This window comes from Cinclus cinclus, chromosome 27 (assembly GCF_963662255.1).
Source record: "Cinclus cinclus chromosome 27, bCinCin1.1, whole genome shotgun sequence".
NCBI lineage: Eukaryota > Metazoa > Chordata > Aves > Passeriformes > Cinclidae > Cinclus > Cinclus cinclus.
Genome location: NC_085072.1, coordinates 7832648 through 7848614, shown reverse-complemented (window position 1 = coordinate 7848614; position 15967 = coordinate 7832648).

Genomic DNA, 15967 nt, shown 5'->3' with positions numbered 1-15967 from the left:
CAAATGGGATCCTGGGATTATTAGCCTCCATTGGGTCACAATGGATCCTTGCTTCTCTTAACCCCTGTGGTGTCACAATGCATCCCATGCCCTTTTAGGCCACTTGATGTCACAATGAATCATTTGATTCTTGGCCTCCATGGTGACATAATAGATTCTTGTTTCTAAAGGTCCCTGTGCTGTAACAATCCATCCCTGGCCATTTTAGGCCCCCTGGTGTCACAAGGGATCATTAGATTGTTAGCCTGCATTGGGTCACAATGGTTCCTTGCTTCTCTTAGCCCCTGTGGTGTCACAATGCATCCCATGCCCTTTTAGGCCACTTGGTGTTACAATGAATCATTTGAGTCTTGGCCTCTATTGTGTCATAATATTTCCATGTTTTTATTGTGCCCCATGCTTTCACAATTCATCCCTGGCCCTATTGCAACCCCTGGTGTCACAATGGATCATTAGATTGCTAGCCTCCATTGGGTCACAATGGATCCTTGCTTCTCTTAACCTCTGTGGTGTCACAATGCATTCCAAGCCCTTTTAGGCCACTTGATGTCACAATGAATCATTTGATTCTTGGCCTCCATGGTGACATAATAGATTCTTCATTCTAAAGGTCCCCGTGCTGTAACAATCCATCCCTGGCCATTTTAGGCCCCCTGGTGTCACAAGGGATCATTAGATTGTTAGCCTGCATTGGGTCACAATGGTTCCTTGCTTCTCTTAGCCCCTGTGGTGTCACAATGCATCCCATGCCCTTTTAGGCCACTTGATGTCACAATGAATCATTTGATTCTTGGCCTCCATGGTGACATAATAGATTCTTGCTTCTATTGGTCCCCGTGCTGTAACAATCCATCCCTGGCCATTTTAGGCCCCCTGGTGTCACAAGAGATCATTAGATTGTTAGCCTGCATTGGGTCACAATGGTTCCTTGCTTCTCTTAGCCCCTGTGGTGTCACAATGCATCCCATGCCCTTTTAGGCCACTTGGTGTTACAATGAATCATTTGAGTCTTGGCCTCTATTGTGTCATAATATTTCCATGTTTTTATTGTGCCCCATGCTTTCACAATTCATCCCTGGCCCTTTTGCAACCCCGGGTGTCACAATGGATCATTAGATTGTTAGCCTGCATTGGGTCACAATGGATCCTTGCTTCTCTTAACCCCTGTGGTGTCACAATGCATCCCATGCCCTTTTAGGCCACTTGATGTCACAATGAATCATTTGATTCTTGACCTCCATGGTGACATAATAGATTCTTGCTTCTATTGGTCCCCGTGCTGTAACAATCCATCTCAGGCCATTTTAGGCCCCCTGGTGTCACAAGGGATCATTAGATTGTTAGCCTCCATTGGGTCACAATGGTTCCTTGCTTCTCTTAGCCCCTGTGGTGTCACAATGCATCCCATGCCCTTTTAGGCCACTTGGTGTTACAATGAATCATTTGAGTCTTGGCCTCTATTGTGTCATAATATTTCCATGTTTTTATTGTGCCCCATGCTTTCACAATTCATCCCTGGCCCTATTGCAACCCCTGGTGTCACAATGGATCATTAGATTGTTAGCCTGCATTGGGTCACAATGGTTCCTTGCTTCTCTTAACCTCTGTGGTGTCACAATGCATTCCAAGCCCTTTTAGGCCACTTGGTCTTACAATGAATCATTTGATTCTTGGCCCTCATGGTGTCATAATGGTTCCTTGCTTCTATAGGTCCCCATGCTGTCACAGTTCATCCGTGGTCCTTTTGCGCCCCCTGGTGTCAAAAGGGATTCTAAGATTGTTAGCCTGCCTTGGGTCACAATGGTTCCTTGCTTCTCTTAGCCCCTGTGGTGTCACAATGCATCCCATGCCCTTTTAGGCCACTTGATGACACAATGAATCATTTGATTTTTGGCCTACATGGTGGCATAATTGTACCAGGTTTTAATTGGGCCCCATGCATTCACAATTCATCCCTGGCCCTTTTAGGCCCCCTGGTGTCACAAGGGACCATTAGATTGTTAGCCTCCATTGGGTCACAATGGATCCTTGCTTCTCTTAACCTCTGTGGTGTCACAATGCATTCCAAGCCCTTTTAGGCCACTTGATGTCACAATGAATCATTTGATTCTTGGCCTCCATGGTGACATAATAGATTCTTCATTCTAAAGGTCCCCGTGCTGTAACAATCCATCCCTGGCCATTTTAGGCCCCCTGGTGTCACAAGGGATCATTAGATTGTTAGCCTCCATTGGGTAACAATGGTTCCATGCTTCTCTTAACCTCTGTGGTGTCACAATGCATTCCATGCCATTTTAGGCCACTTGATGTCACAATGAATCATTTGATTCTTGGCCTCCATGGTGTCATAATGGTTCCTTGTTTCTATTGGGCCCCATGCTGTCACAATTCATCCCTGGCCCTTTTACGCCCCTTGGTGTCAAATGGGATCCTGGGATTATTAGCCTCCATTGGGTCACAATGGATCCTTGCTTCTCTTAACCCCTGTGGTGTCACAATGCATCCCATGCCCTTTTAGGCCACTTGATGTCACAATGAATCATTTGATTCTTGGCCTCCATGGTGACATAATAGATTCTTGCTTCTAAAGGTCCCTGTGCTGTAACAATCCATCCCTGGCCATTTTAGGCCCCCTGGTGTCACAAGGGATCATTAGATTGTTAGCCTGCATTGGGTCACAATGGATCCTTGCTTCTCTTAGCCCCTGTGGTGTCACAATGCATCCCATGCCCTTTTAGGCCACTTGGTGTTACAATGAATCATTTGAGTCTTGGCCTCTATTGTGTCATAATATTTCCATGTTTTTATTGTGCCCCATGCTTTCACAATTCATCCCTGGCCCTATTGCAACCCCTGGTGTCACAATGGATCATTAGATTGCTAGCCTCCATTGGGTCACAATGGATCCTTGCTTCTCTTAACCTCTGTGGTGTCACAATGCATTCCAAGCCCTTTTAGGCCACTTGATGTCACAATGAATCATTTGATTCTTGGCCTCCATGGTGACATAATAGATTCTTCATTCTAAAGGTCCCCGTGCTGTAACAATCCATCCCTGGCCATTTTAGGCCCCCTGGTGTCACAAGGGATCATTAGATTGTTAGCCTGCATTGGGTCACAATGGTTCCTTGCTTCTCTTAGCCCCTGTGGTGTCACAATGCATCCCATGCCCTTTTAGGCCACTTGATGTCACAATGAATCATTTGATTCTTGGCCTCCATGGTGACATTATAGATTCTTGCTTCTATTGGTCCCCGTGCTGTAACAATCCATCCCTGGCCATTTTAGGCCCCCTGGTGTCACAAGGGATCATTAGATTGTTAGCCTGCATTGGGTCACAATGGTTCCTTGCTTCTCTTAGGCCCTGTGGTGTCACAATGCATCCCATGCCCTTTTAGGCCACTTGGTGTTACTATGAATATTTTGAGTCTTGGCCTCTATTGTGTCATAATATTTCCATGTTTTTATTGTGCCCCATGCTTTCACAATTCATCCCTGGCCCTTTTGCAACCCCTGGTGTCACAATGGATCATTAGATTGTTAGCCTGCATTGGGTCACAATGGATCCTTGCTTCTCTTAACCCCTGTGGTGTCACAATGCATCCCATGCCCTTTTAGGCCACTTGATGTCACAATGAATCATTTGATTCTTGGCCTCCATGGTGACATAATAGATTCTTGCTTCTATTGGTCCCCGTGCTGTAACAATCCATCTCAGGCCATTTTAGGCCCCCTGGTGTCACAAGGGATCATTAGATTGTTAGCCTCCATTGGGTAACAATGGTTCCTTGCTTCTCTTAACCTCTGTGGTGTCACAAAGCATTCCATGCCATTTTAGGCCACTTGATGTCACAATGAATCATTTGATTCTTGGCCTCCATGGTGTCATAATTGTTCCTTGTTTCTATTGGGCCCCATGCTGTCACAATTCATCCCTGGCCCTTTTACGCCCCCTGGTGTCAAATGGGATCCTGGGATTATTAGCCTCCATTGGGTCACAATGGATCCTTGCTTCTCTTAACCCCTGTGGTGTCACAATGCATCCCATGCCCTTTTAGGCCACTTGATGTCACAATGAATCATTTGATTCTTGGCCTCCATGGTGACATAATAGATTCTTGTTTCTAAAGGTCCCTGTGCTGTAACAATCCATCCCTGGCCATTTTAGGCCCCCTGGTGTCACAAGGGATCATTAGATTGTTAGCCTGCATGGGGTCACAATGGTTCCTTGCTTCTCTTAGCCCCTGTGGTGTCACAATGCATCCCATGCCCTTTTAGGCCACTTGGTGTTACAATGAATCATTTGACTCTTGGCCTCTATTGTGTCATAATATTTCCATGTTTTCATTGTGCCCCATGCTTTCACAATTCATCCCTGGACCTATTGCAACCCCTGGTGTCACAATGGATCATTAGATTGCTAGCCTCCATTGGGTCACAATGGATCCTTGCTTCTCTTAACCTCTGTGGTGTCACAATGCATTCCAAGCCCTTTTAGGCCACTTGATGTCACAATGAATCATTTGATTCTTGGCCTCCATGGTGACATAATAGATTCTTCATTCTAAAGGTCCCCGTGCTGTAACAATCCATCCCTGGCCATTTTAGGCCCCCTGGTGTCACAAGGGATCATTAGATTGTTAGCCTGCATTGGGTCACAATGGTTCCTTGCTTCTCTTAGCCCCTGTGGTGTCACAATGCATCCCATGCCCTTTTAGGCCACTTGATGTCACAATGAATCATTTGATTCTTGGCCTCCATGGTGACATAATAGATTCTTGCTTCTATTGGTCCCCGTGCTGTAACAATCCATCCCTGGCCATTTTAGGCCCCCTGGTGTCACAAGGGATCATTAGATTGTTAGCCTGCATTGGGTCACAATGGATCCTTGCTTCTCTTAACCCCTGTGGTGTCACAATGCATCCCATGCCCTTTTAGGCCACTTGATGTCACAATGAATCATTTGATTCTTGGCCTCCATGGTGACATAATAGATTCTTGCTTCTATTGGTCCCCGTGCTGTAACAATCCATCTCAGGCCATTTTAGGCCCCCTGGTGTCACAAGGGATCATTAGATTGTTAGCCTCCATTGGGTCACAATGGCTCCTTGCTTCTCTTAGCCCCTGTGGTGTCACAATGCATCCCATGCCCTTTTAGGCCACTTGGTGTTACAATGAATCATTTGAGTCTTGGCCTCTATTGTGTCATAATATTTCCATGTTTTTATTGTGCCCCATGCTTTCACAATTCATCCCTGGCCCTATTGCAACCCCTGGTGTCACAATGGATCATTAGATTGTTAGCCTGCATTGAGTCACAATGGTTCCTTGCTTCTCTTAACCTCTGTGGTGTCACAATGCATTCCAAGCCCTTTTAGGCCACTTGGTCTTACAATGAATCATTTGATTCTTGGCCCTCATGGTGTCATAATAGTTCCTTGCTTCTATAGGTCCCCATGCTGTCACAGTTCATCCGTGGTCCTTTTGCGCCCCCTGGTGTCAAAAGGGATTCTAAGATTGTTAGCCTGCCTTGGGTCACAATGGTTCCTTGCTTCTCTTAGCCCCTGTGGTGTCACAATGCATCCCATGCCCTTTTAGGTCACTTGATGACACAATGAATCATTTGATTTTTGGCCTACATGGTGGCATAATTGTACCAGGTTTTAATTGGGCCCCATGCATTCACAATTCATCCCTGGCCCTTTTAGGCCCCCTGGTGTCACAAGGGACCATTAGATTGTTAGCCTCCATTGGGTCACAATGGATCCTTCCTTCTCTTAACCTCTGTGGTGTCACAATGCATTCCAAGCCCTTTTAGGCCACTTGATGTCACAATGAATCATTTGATTCTTGGCCTCCATGGTGACATAATAGATTCTTGATTCTAAATCTCCCCGTGCTGTAACAATCCATCCCTGGCCATTTTAGGCCCCCTGGTGTCACAAGGGATCATTAGATTGTTAGCCTGCATTGGGTCACAATGGATCCTTGCTTCTCTTAACCTCTGTGGTGTCACAATGCATTCCATGCCCTTTTAGGCCACTTGGTGTTACAATGAATCATTTGAGTCTTGGCCTCTATTGTGTCATAATATTTCCATGTTTTTATTGTGCCCCATGCTTTCACAATTCATCCCTGGCCCTATTGCAACCCCTGGTGTCACAATGGATCATTAGATTGCTAGCCTCCATTGGGTCACAATGGATCCTTGCTTCTCTTAACCTCTGTGGTGTCACAATGCATTCCAAGCCCTTTTAGGCCACTTGATGTCACAATGAATCATTTGATTCTTGGCCTCCATGGTGACATAATAGATTCTTCATTCTAAAGGTCCCCGTGCTGTAACAATCCATCCCTGGCCATTTTAGGCCCCCTGGTGTCACAAGGGATCATTAGATTGTTAGCCTGCATTGGGTCACAATGGTTCCTTGCTTCTCTTAGCCCCTGTGGTGTCACAATGCATCCCATGCCCTTTTAGGCCACTTGATGTCACAATGAATCATTTGATTCTTGGCCTCCATGGTGACATTATAGATTCTTGCTTCTATTGGTCCCCGTGCTGTAACAATCCATCCCTGGCCATTTTAGGCCCCCTGGTGTCACAAGGGATCATTAGATTGTTAGCCTCCATTGGGTAACAATGGTTCCATGCTTCTCTTAACCTCTGTGGTGTCACAATGCATTCCATGCCATTTTAGGCCACTTGATGTCACAATGAATCATTTGATTCTTGGCCTCCATGGTGTCATAATGGTTCCTTGTTTCTATTGGGCCCCATGCTGTCACAATTCATCCCTGGCCCTTTTACGCCCCTTGGTGTCAAATGGGATCCTGGGATTATTAGCCTCCATTGGGTCACAATGGATCCTTGCTTCTCTTAACCCCTGTGGTGTCACAATGCATCCCATGCCCTTTTAGGCCACTTGATGTCACAATGAATCATTTGATTCTTGGCCTCCATGGTGACATAATAGATTCTTGCTTCTAAAGGTCCCTGTGCTGTAACAATCCATCCCTGGCCATTTTAGGCCCCCTGGTGTCACAAGGGATCATTAGATTGTTAGCCTGCATTGGGTCACAATGGTTCCTTGCTTCTCTTAGCCCCTGTGGTGTCACAATGCATCCCATGCCCTTTTAGGCCACTTGGTGTTACAATGAATCATTTGAGTCTTGGCCTCTATTGTGTCATAATATTTCCATGTTTTTATTGTGCCCCATGCTTTCACAATTCATCCCTGGACCTATTGCAACCCCTGGTGTCACAATGGATCATTAGATTGCTAGCCTCCATTGGGTCACAATGGATCCTTGCTTCTCTTAACCTCTGTGGTGTCACAATGCATTCCAAGCCCTTTTAGGCCACTTGATGTCACAATGAATCATTTGATTCTTGGCCTCCATGGTGACATAATAGATTCTTCATTCTAAAGGTCCCCGTGCTGTAACAATCCATCCCTGGCCATTTTAGGCCCCCTGGTGTCACAATGGATCATTAGATTGTTAGCCTGCATTGGGTCACAATGGATCCTTGCTTCTCTTAACCCCTGTGGTGTCACAATGCATCCCATGCCCTTTTAGGCCACTTGATGTCACAATGAATCATTTGATTCTTGGCCTCCATGGTGACATAATAGATTCTTGCTTCTATTGGTCCCCGTGCTGTAACAATCCATCTCAGGCCATTTTAGGCCCCCTGGTGTCACAAGGGATCATTAGATTGTTAGCCTGCATTGGGTCACAATGGTTCCTTGCTTCTCTTAGCCCCTGTGGTGTCACAATGCATCCCATGCACTTTTAGGCCACTTGGTGTTACAATGAATCATTTGAGTCTTGGCCTCTATTGTGTCATAATATTTCCATGTTTTTATTGTGCCCCATGCTTTCACAATTCATCCCTGGCCCTATTGCAACCCCTGGTGTCACAATGGATCATTAGATTGTTAGCCTGCATTGGGTCACAATGGTTCCTTGCTTCTCTTAACCTCTGTGGTGTCACAATGCATTCCAAGCCCTTTTAGGCCACTTGATGTCACAATGAATCATTTGATTCTTGGCCTCCATGGTGACATAATAGATCCTTGCTTCTCTTGGTCCCCGTGCTGTAACAATCCATCCCTGGCCATTTTAGGCCCCCTGGTGTCACAAGGGATCATTAGATTGTTAGCCTGCATTGGGTCACAATGGTTCCTTGCTTCTCTTAGCCCCTGTGGTGTCACAATGCATCCCATGCCCTTTTAGGCCACTTGATGTCACAATGAATCATTTGATTCTTGGCCTCCATGGTGACATAATAGATTCTTGCTTCTAAAGGTCCCTGTGCTGTAACAATCCATCCCTGGCCATTTTAGGCCCCCTGGTGTCACAAGGGATCATTAGATTGTTAGCCTGCATTGGGTCACAATGGATCCTTGCTTCTCTTAGCCCCTGTGGTGTCACAATGCATCCCATGCCCTTTTAGGCCACTTGATGTCACAATGAATCATTTGAGTCTTGGCCTCTATTGTGTCATAATATTTCCATGTTTTTATTGTGCCCCATGCTTTCACAATTCATCCCTGGCCCTATTGCAACCCCTGGTGTCACAATGGATCATTAGATTGTTAGCCTCCATTGGGTCACAATGGATCCTTGCTTCTCTTAACCCCTGTGGTGTCACAATGCATCCCATGCCATTTTAGGCCACTTGATGTCACAATGAATCATTTGATTCTTGGCCTCCATGGTGGCATAAGAGATCCTTGCTTCTATTGGTCCCCGTGCTATAACAATCCATCCCTGGCCATTTTAGGCCCCCTGGTGTCACAAGGGATCATTAGATTGTTAGCCTGCATTGGGTCACAATGGTTCCTTGCTTCTCTTAGCCCCTGTGGTGTCACAATGCATCCCATGCCATTTTAGGCCACTTGGTGTTACAATGAATCATTTGAGTCTTGGCCTCTATTGTGTCATAATATTTCCATGTTTTTATTGTGCCCCATGCTTTCACAATTCATCCCTGGCCCTACTGCAACCCCTGGTGTCACAATGGATCATTAGATTGTTAGCCTGCATTGGGTCACAATGGTTCCTTGCTTCTCTTAACCTCTGTGGTGTCACAATGCATTCCATGCCATTTTAGGCCACTTGATGTCACAATGAATCATTTGATTCTTGGCCTCCATGGTGTCATAATTGTTCCTTGTTTCTATTGGGCCCCATGCTGTCACAATTCATCCCTGGCCCTTTTACGCCCCCTGGTGTCAAATGGGATCCTGGGATTATTAGCCTCCATTGGGTCACAATGGATCCTTGCTTCTCTTAACCCCTGTGGTGTCACAATGCATCCCATGCCCTTTTAGGCCACTTGATGTCACAATGAATCATTTGATTCTTGGCCTCCATGGTGACATAATAGATTCTTGTTTCTAAAGGTCCCTGTGCTGTAACAATCCATCCCTGGCCATTTTAGGCCCCCTGGTGTCACAAGGGATCATTAGATTGTTAGCCTGCATTGGGTCACAATGGTTCCTTGCTTCTCTTAGCCCCTGTGGTGTCACAATGCATCCCATGCCCTTTTAGGCCACTTGGTGTTACAATGAATCATTTGACTCTTGGCCTCTATTGTGTCATAATATTTCCATGTTTTTATTGTGCCCCATGCTTTCACAATTCATCCCTGGACCTATTGCAACCCCTGGTGTCACAATGGATCATTAGATTGCTAGCCTCCATTGGGTCACAATGGATCCTTGCTTCTCTTAACCTCTGTGGTGTCACAATGCATTCCAAGCCCTTTTAGGCCACTTGATGTCACAATGAATCATTTGATTCTTGGCCTCCATGGTGACATAATAGATTCTTCATTCTAAAGGTCCCCGTGCTGTAACAATCCATCCCTGGCCATTTTAGGCCCCCTGGTGTCACAAGGGATCATTAGATTGTTAGCCTGCATTGGGTCACAATGGTTCCTTGCTTCTCTTAGCCCCTGTGGTGTCACAATGCATCCCATGCCCTTTTAGGCCACTTGATGTCACAATGAATCATTTGATTCTTGGCCTCCATGGTGACATAATAGATTCTTGCTTCTATTGGTCCCCGTGCTGTAACAATCCATCCCTGGCCATTTTAGGCCCCCTGGTGTCACAAGAGATCATTAGATTGTTAGCCTGCATTGGGTCACAATGGTTCCTTGCTTCTCTTAGCCCCTGTGGTGTCACAATGCATCCCATGCCCTTTTAGGCCACTTGGTGTTACAATGAATCATTTGAGTCTTGGCCTCTATTGTGTCATAATATTTCCATGTTTTTATTGTGCCCCATGCTTTCACAATTCATCCCTGGCCCTTTTGCAACCCCGGGTGTCACAATGGATCATTAGATTGTTAGCCTGCATTGGGTCACAATGGATCCTTGCTTCTCTTAACCCCTGTGGTGTCACAATGCATCCCATGCCCTTTTAGGCCACTTGATGTCACAATGAATCATTTGATTCTTGACCTCCATGGTGACATAATAGATTCTTGCTTCTATTGGTCCCCGTGCTGTAACAATCCATCTCAGGCCATTTTAGGCCCCCTGGTGTCACAAGGGATCATTAGATTGTTAGCCTCCATTGGGTAACAATGGTTCCTTGCTTCTCTTAGCCCCTGTGGTGTCACAATGCATCCCATGCCCTTTTAGGCCACTTGGTGTTACAATGAATCATTTGAGTCTTGGCCTCTATTGTGTCATAATATTTCCATGTTTTTATTGTGCCCCATGCTTTCACAATTCATCCCTGGCCCTATTGCAACCCCTGGTGTCACAAGGGATCATTAGATTGTTAGCCTGCATTGGGTCACAATGGTTCCTTGCTTCTCTTAGCCCCTGTGGTGTCACAATGCATCCCATGCCCTTTTAGGCCACTTGATGTCACAATGAATCATTTGATTCTTGGCCTCCATGGTGACATAATAGATTCTTGCTTCTAAAGGTCCCTGTGCTGTAACAATCCATCCCTGGCCATTTTAGGCCCCCTGGTGTCACAAGGGATCATTAGATTGTTAGCCTGCATTGGGTCACAATGGATCCTTGCTTCTCTTAGCCCCTGTGGTGTCACAATGCATCCCATGCCCTTTTAGGCCACTTGATGTCACAATGAATCATTTGAGTCTTGGCCTCTATTGTGTCATAATATTTCCATGTTTTTATTGTGCCCCATGCTTTCACAATTCATCCCTGGCCCTATTGCAACCCCTGGTGTCACAATGGATCATTAGATTGTTAGCCTCCATTGGGTCACAATGGATCCTTGCTTCTCTTAACCCCTGTGGTGTCACAATGCATCCCATGCCATTTTAGGCCACTTGATGTCACAATGAATCATTTGATTCTTGGCCTCCATGGTGGCATAAGAGATCCTTGCTTCTATTGGTCCCCGTGCTATAACAATCCATCCCTGGCCATTTTAGGCCCCCTGGTGTCACAAGGGATCATTAGATTGTTAGCCTGCATTGGGTCACAATGGTTCCTTGCTTCTCTTAGCCCCTGTGGTGTCACAATGCATCCCATGCCATTTTAGGCCACTTGGTGTTACAATGAATCATTTGAGTCTTGGCCTCTATTGTGTCATAATATTTCCATGTTTTTATTGTGCCCCATGCTTTCACAATTCATCCCTGGCCCTACTGCAACCCCTGGTGTCACAATGGATCATTAGATTGTTAGCCTGCATTGGGTCACAATGGTTCCTTGCTTCTCTTAACCTCTGTGGTGTCACAATGCATTCCATGCCATTTTAGGCCACTTGATGTCACAATGAATCATTTGATTCTTGGCCTCCATGGTGTCATAATTGTTCCTTGTTTCTATTGGGCCCCATGCTGTCACAATTCATCCCTGGCCCTTTTACGCCCCCTGGTGTCAAATGGGATCCTGGGATTATTAGCCTCCATTGGGTCACAATGGATCCTTGCTTCTCTTAACCCCTGTGGTGTCACAATGCATCCCATGCCCTTTTAGGCCACTTGATGTCACAATGAATCATTTGATTCTTGGCCTCCATGGTGACATAATAGATTCTTGTTTCTAAAGGTCCCTGTGCTGTAACAATCCATCCCTGGCCATTTTAGGCCCCCTGGTGTCACAAGGGATCATTAGATTGTTAGCCTGCATTGGGTCACAATGGTTCCTTGCTTCTCTTAGCCCCTGTGGTGTCACAATGCATCCCATGCCCTTTTAGGCCACTTGGTGTTACAATGAATCATTTGACTCTTGGCCTCTATTGTGTCATAATATTTCCATGTTTTTATTGTGCCCCATGCTTTCACAATTCATCCCTGGACCTATTGCAACCCCTGGTGTCACAATGGATCATTAGATTGCTAGCCTCCATTGGGTCACAATGGATCCTTGCTTCTCTTAACCTCTGTGGTGTCACAATGCATTCCAAGCCCTTTTAGGCCACTTGATGTCACAATGAATCATTTGATTCTTGGCCTCCATGGTGACATAATAGATTCTTCATTCTAAAGGTCCCCGTGCTGTAACAATCCATCCCTGGCCATTTTAGGCCCCCTGGTGTCACAAGGGATCATTAGATTGTTAGCCTGCATTGGGTCACAATGGTTCCTTGCTTCTCTTAGCCCCTGTGGTGTCACAATGCATCCCATGCCCTTTTAGGCCACTTGATGTCACAATGAATCATTTGATTCTTGGCCTCCATGGTGACATAATAGATTCTTGCTTCTATTGGTCCCCGTGCTGTAACAATCCATCCCTGGCCATTTTAGGCCCCCTGGTGTCACAAGAGATCATTAGATTGTTAGCCTGCATTGGGTCACAATGGTTCCTTGCTTCTCTTAGCCCCTGTGGTGTCACAATGCATCCCATGCCCTTTTAGGCCACTTGGTGTTACAATGAATCATTTGAGTCTTGGCCTCTATTGTGTCATAATATTTCCATGTTTTTATTGTGCCCCATGCTTTCACAATTCATCCCTGGCCCTTTTGCAACCCCGGGTGTCACAATGGATCATTAGATTGTTAGCCTGCATTGGGTCACAATGGATCCTTGCTTCTCTTAACCCCTGTGGTGTCACAATGCATCCCATGCCCTTTTAGGCCACTTGATGTCACAATGAATCATTTGATTCTTGACCTCCATGGTGACATAATAGATTCTTGCTTCTATTGGTCCCCGTGCTGTAACAATCCATCTCAGGCCATTTTAGGCCCCCTGGTGTCACAAGGGATCATTAGATTGTTAGCCTCCATTGGGTAACAATGGTTCCTTGCTTCTCTTAGCCCCTGTGGTGTCACAATGCATCCCATGCCCTTTTAGGCCACTTGGTGTTACAATGAATCATTTGAGTCTTGGCCTCTATTGTGTCATAATATTTCCATGTTTTTATTGTGCCCCATGCTTTCACAATTCATCCCTGGCCCTATTGCAACCCCTGGTGTCACAATGGATCATTAGATTGTTAGCCTGCATTGGGTCACAATGGTTCCTTGCTTCTCTTAACCTCTGTGGTGTCACAATGCATTCCAAGCCCTTTTAGGCCACTTGGTCTTACAATGAATCATTTGATTCTTGGCCCTCATGGTGTCATAATGGTTCCTTGCTTCTATAGGTCCCCATGCTGTCACAGTTCATCCGTGGTCCTTTTGCGCCCCCTGGTGTCAAAAGGGATTCTAAGATTGTTAGCCTGCCTTGGGTCACAATGGTTCCTTGCTTCTCTTAGCCCCTGTGGTGTCACAATGCATCCCATGCCCTTTTAGGCCACTTGATGACACAATGAATCATTTGATTTTTGGCCTACATGGTGGCATAATTGTACCAGGTTTTAATTGGGCCCCATGCATTCACAATTCATCCCTGGCCCTTTTAGGCCCCCTGGTGTCACAAGGGACCATTAGATTGTTAGCCTCCATTGGGTCACAATGGATCCTTGCTTCTCTTAACCTCTGTGGTGTCACAATGCATTCCAAGCCCTTTTAGGCCACTTGATGTCACAATGAATCATTTGATTCTTGGCCTCCATGGTGACATAATAGATTCTTGATTCTAAAGGTCCCCGTGCTGTAACAATCCATCCCTGGCCATTTTAGGCCCCCTGGTGTCACAAGGGATCATTAGATTGTTAGCCTCCATTGGGTAACAATGGTTCCATGCTTCTCTTAACCTCTGTGGTGTCACAATGCATTCCATGCCATTTTAGGCCACTTGATGTCACAATGAATCATTTGATTCTTGGCCTCCATGGTGTCATAATGGTTCCTTGTTTCTATTGGGCCCCATGCTGTCACAATTCATCCCTGGCCCTTTTACGCCCCTTGGTGTCAAATGGGATCCTGGGATTATTAGCCTCCATTGGGTCACAATGGATCCTTGCTTCTCTTAACCCCTGTGGTGTCACAATGCATCCCATGCCCTTTTAGGCCACTTGATGTCACAATGAATCATTTGATTCTTGGCCTCCATGGTGACATAATAGATTCTTGCTTCTAAAGGTCCCTGTGCTGTAACAATCCATCCCTGGCCATTTTAGGCCCCCTGGTGTCACAAGGGATCATTAGATTGTTAGCCTGCATTGGGTCACAATGGATCCTTGCTTCTCTTAGCCCCTGTGGTGTCACAATGCATCCCATGCCCTTTTAGGCCACTTGGTGTTACAATGAATCATTTGAGTCTTGGCCTCTATTGTGTCATAATATTTCCATGTTTTTATTGTGCCCCATGCTTTCACAATTCATCCCTGGCCCTATTGCAACCCCTGGTGTCACAATGGATCATTAGATTGCTAGCCTCCATTGGGTCACAATGGATCCTTGCTTCTCTTAACCTCTGTGGTGTCACAATGCATTCCAAGCCCTTTTAGGCCACTTGATGTCACAATGAATCATTTGATTCTTGGCCTCCATGGTGACATAATAGATTCTTCATTCTAAAGGTCCCCGTGCTGTAACAATCCATCCCTGGCCATTTTAGGCCCCCTGGTGTCACAAGGGATCATTAGATTGTTAGCCTGCATTGGGTCACAATGGTTCCTTGCTTCTCTTAGCCCCTGTGGTGTCACAATGCATCCCATGCCCTTTTAGGCCACTTGATGTCACAATGAATCATTTGATTCTTGGCCTCCATGGTGACATTATAGATTCTTGCTTCTATTGGTCCCCGTGCTGTAACAATCCATCCCTGGCCATTTTAGGCCCCCTGGTGTCACAAGGGATCATTAGATTGTTAGCCTGCATTGGGTCACAATGGTTCCTTGCTTCTCTTAGCCCCTGTGGTGTCACAATGCATCCCATGCCCTTTTAGGCCACTTGGTGTTACTATGAATATTTTGAGTCTTGGCCTCTATTGTGTCATAATATTTCCATGTTTTTATTGTGCCCCATGCTTTCACAATTCATCCCTGGCCCTTTTGCAACCCCTGGTGTCACAATGGATCATTAGATTGTTAGCCTGCATTGGGTCACAATGGATCCTTGCTTCTCTTAACCCCTGTGGTGTCACAATGCATCCCATGCCCTTTTAGGCCACTTGATGTCACAATGAATCATTTGATTCTTGGCCTCCATGGTGACATAATAGATTCTTGCTTCTATTGGTCCCCGTGCTGTAACAATCCATCTCAGGCCATTTTAGGCCCCCTGGTGTCACAAGGGATCATTAGATTGTTAGCCTCCATTGGGTAACAATGGTTCCTTGCTTCTCTTAACCTCTGTGGTGTCACAAAGCATTCCATGCCATTTTAGGCCACTTGATGTCACAATGAATCATTTGATTCTTGGCCTCCATGGTGTCATAATTGTTCCTTGTTTCTATTGGGCCCCATGCTGTCACAATTCATCCCTGGCCCTTTTACGCCCCCTGGTGTCAAATGGGATCCTGGGATTATTAGCCTCCATTGGGTCACAATGGATCCTTGCTTCTCTTAACCCCTGTGGTGTCACAATGCATCCCATGCCCTTTTAGGCCACTTGATGTCACAATGAATCATTTGA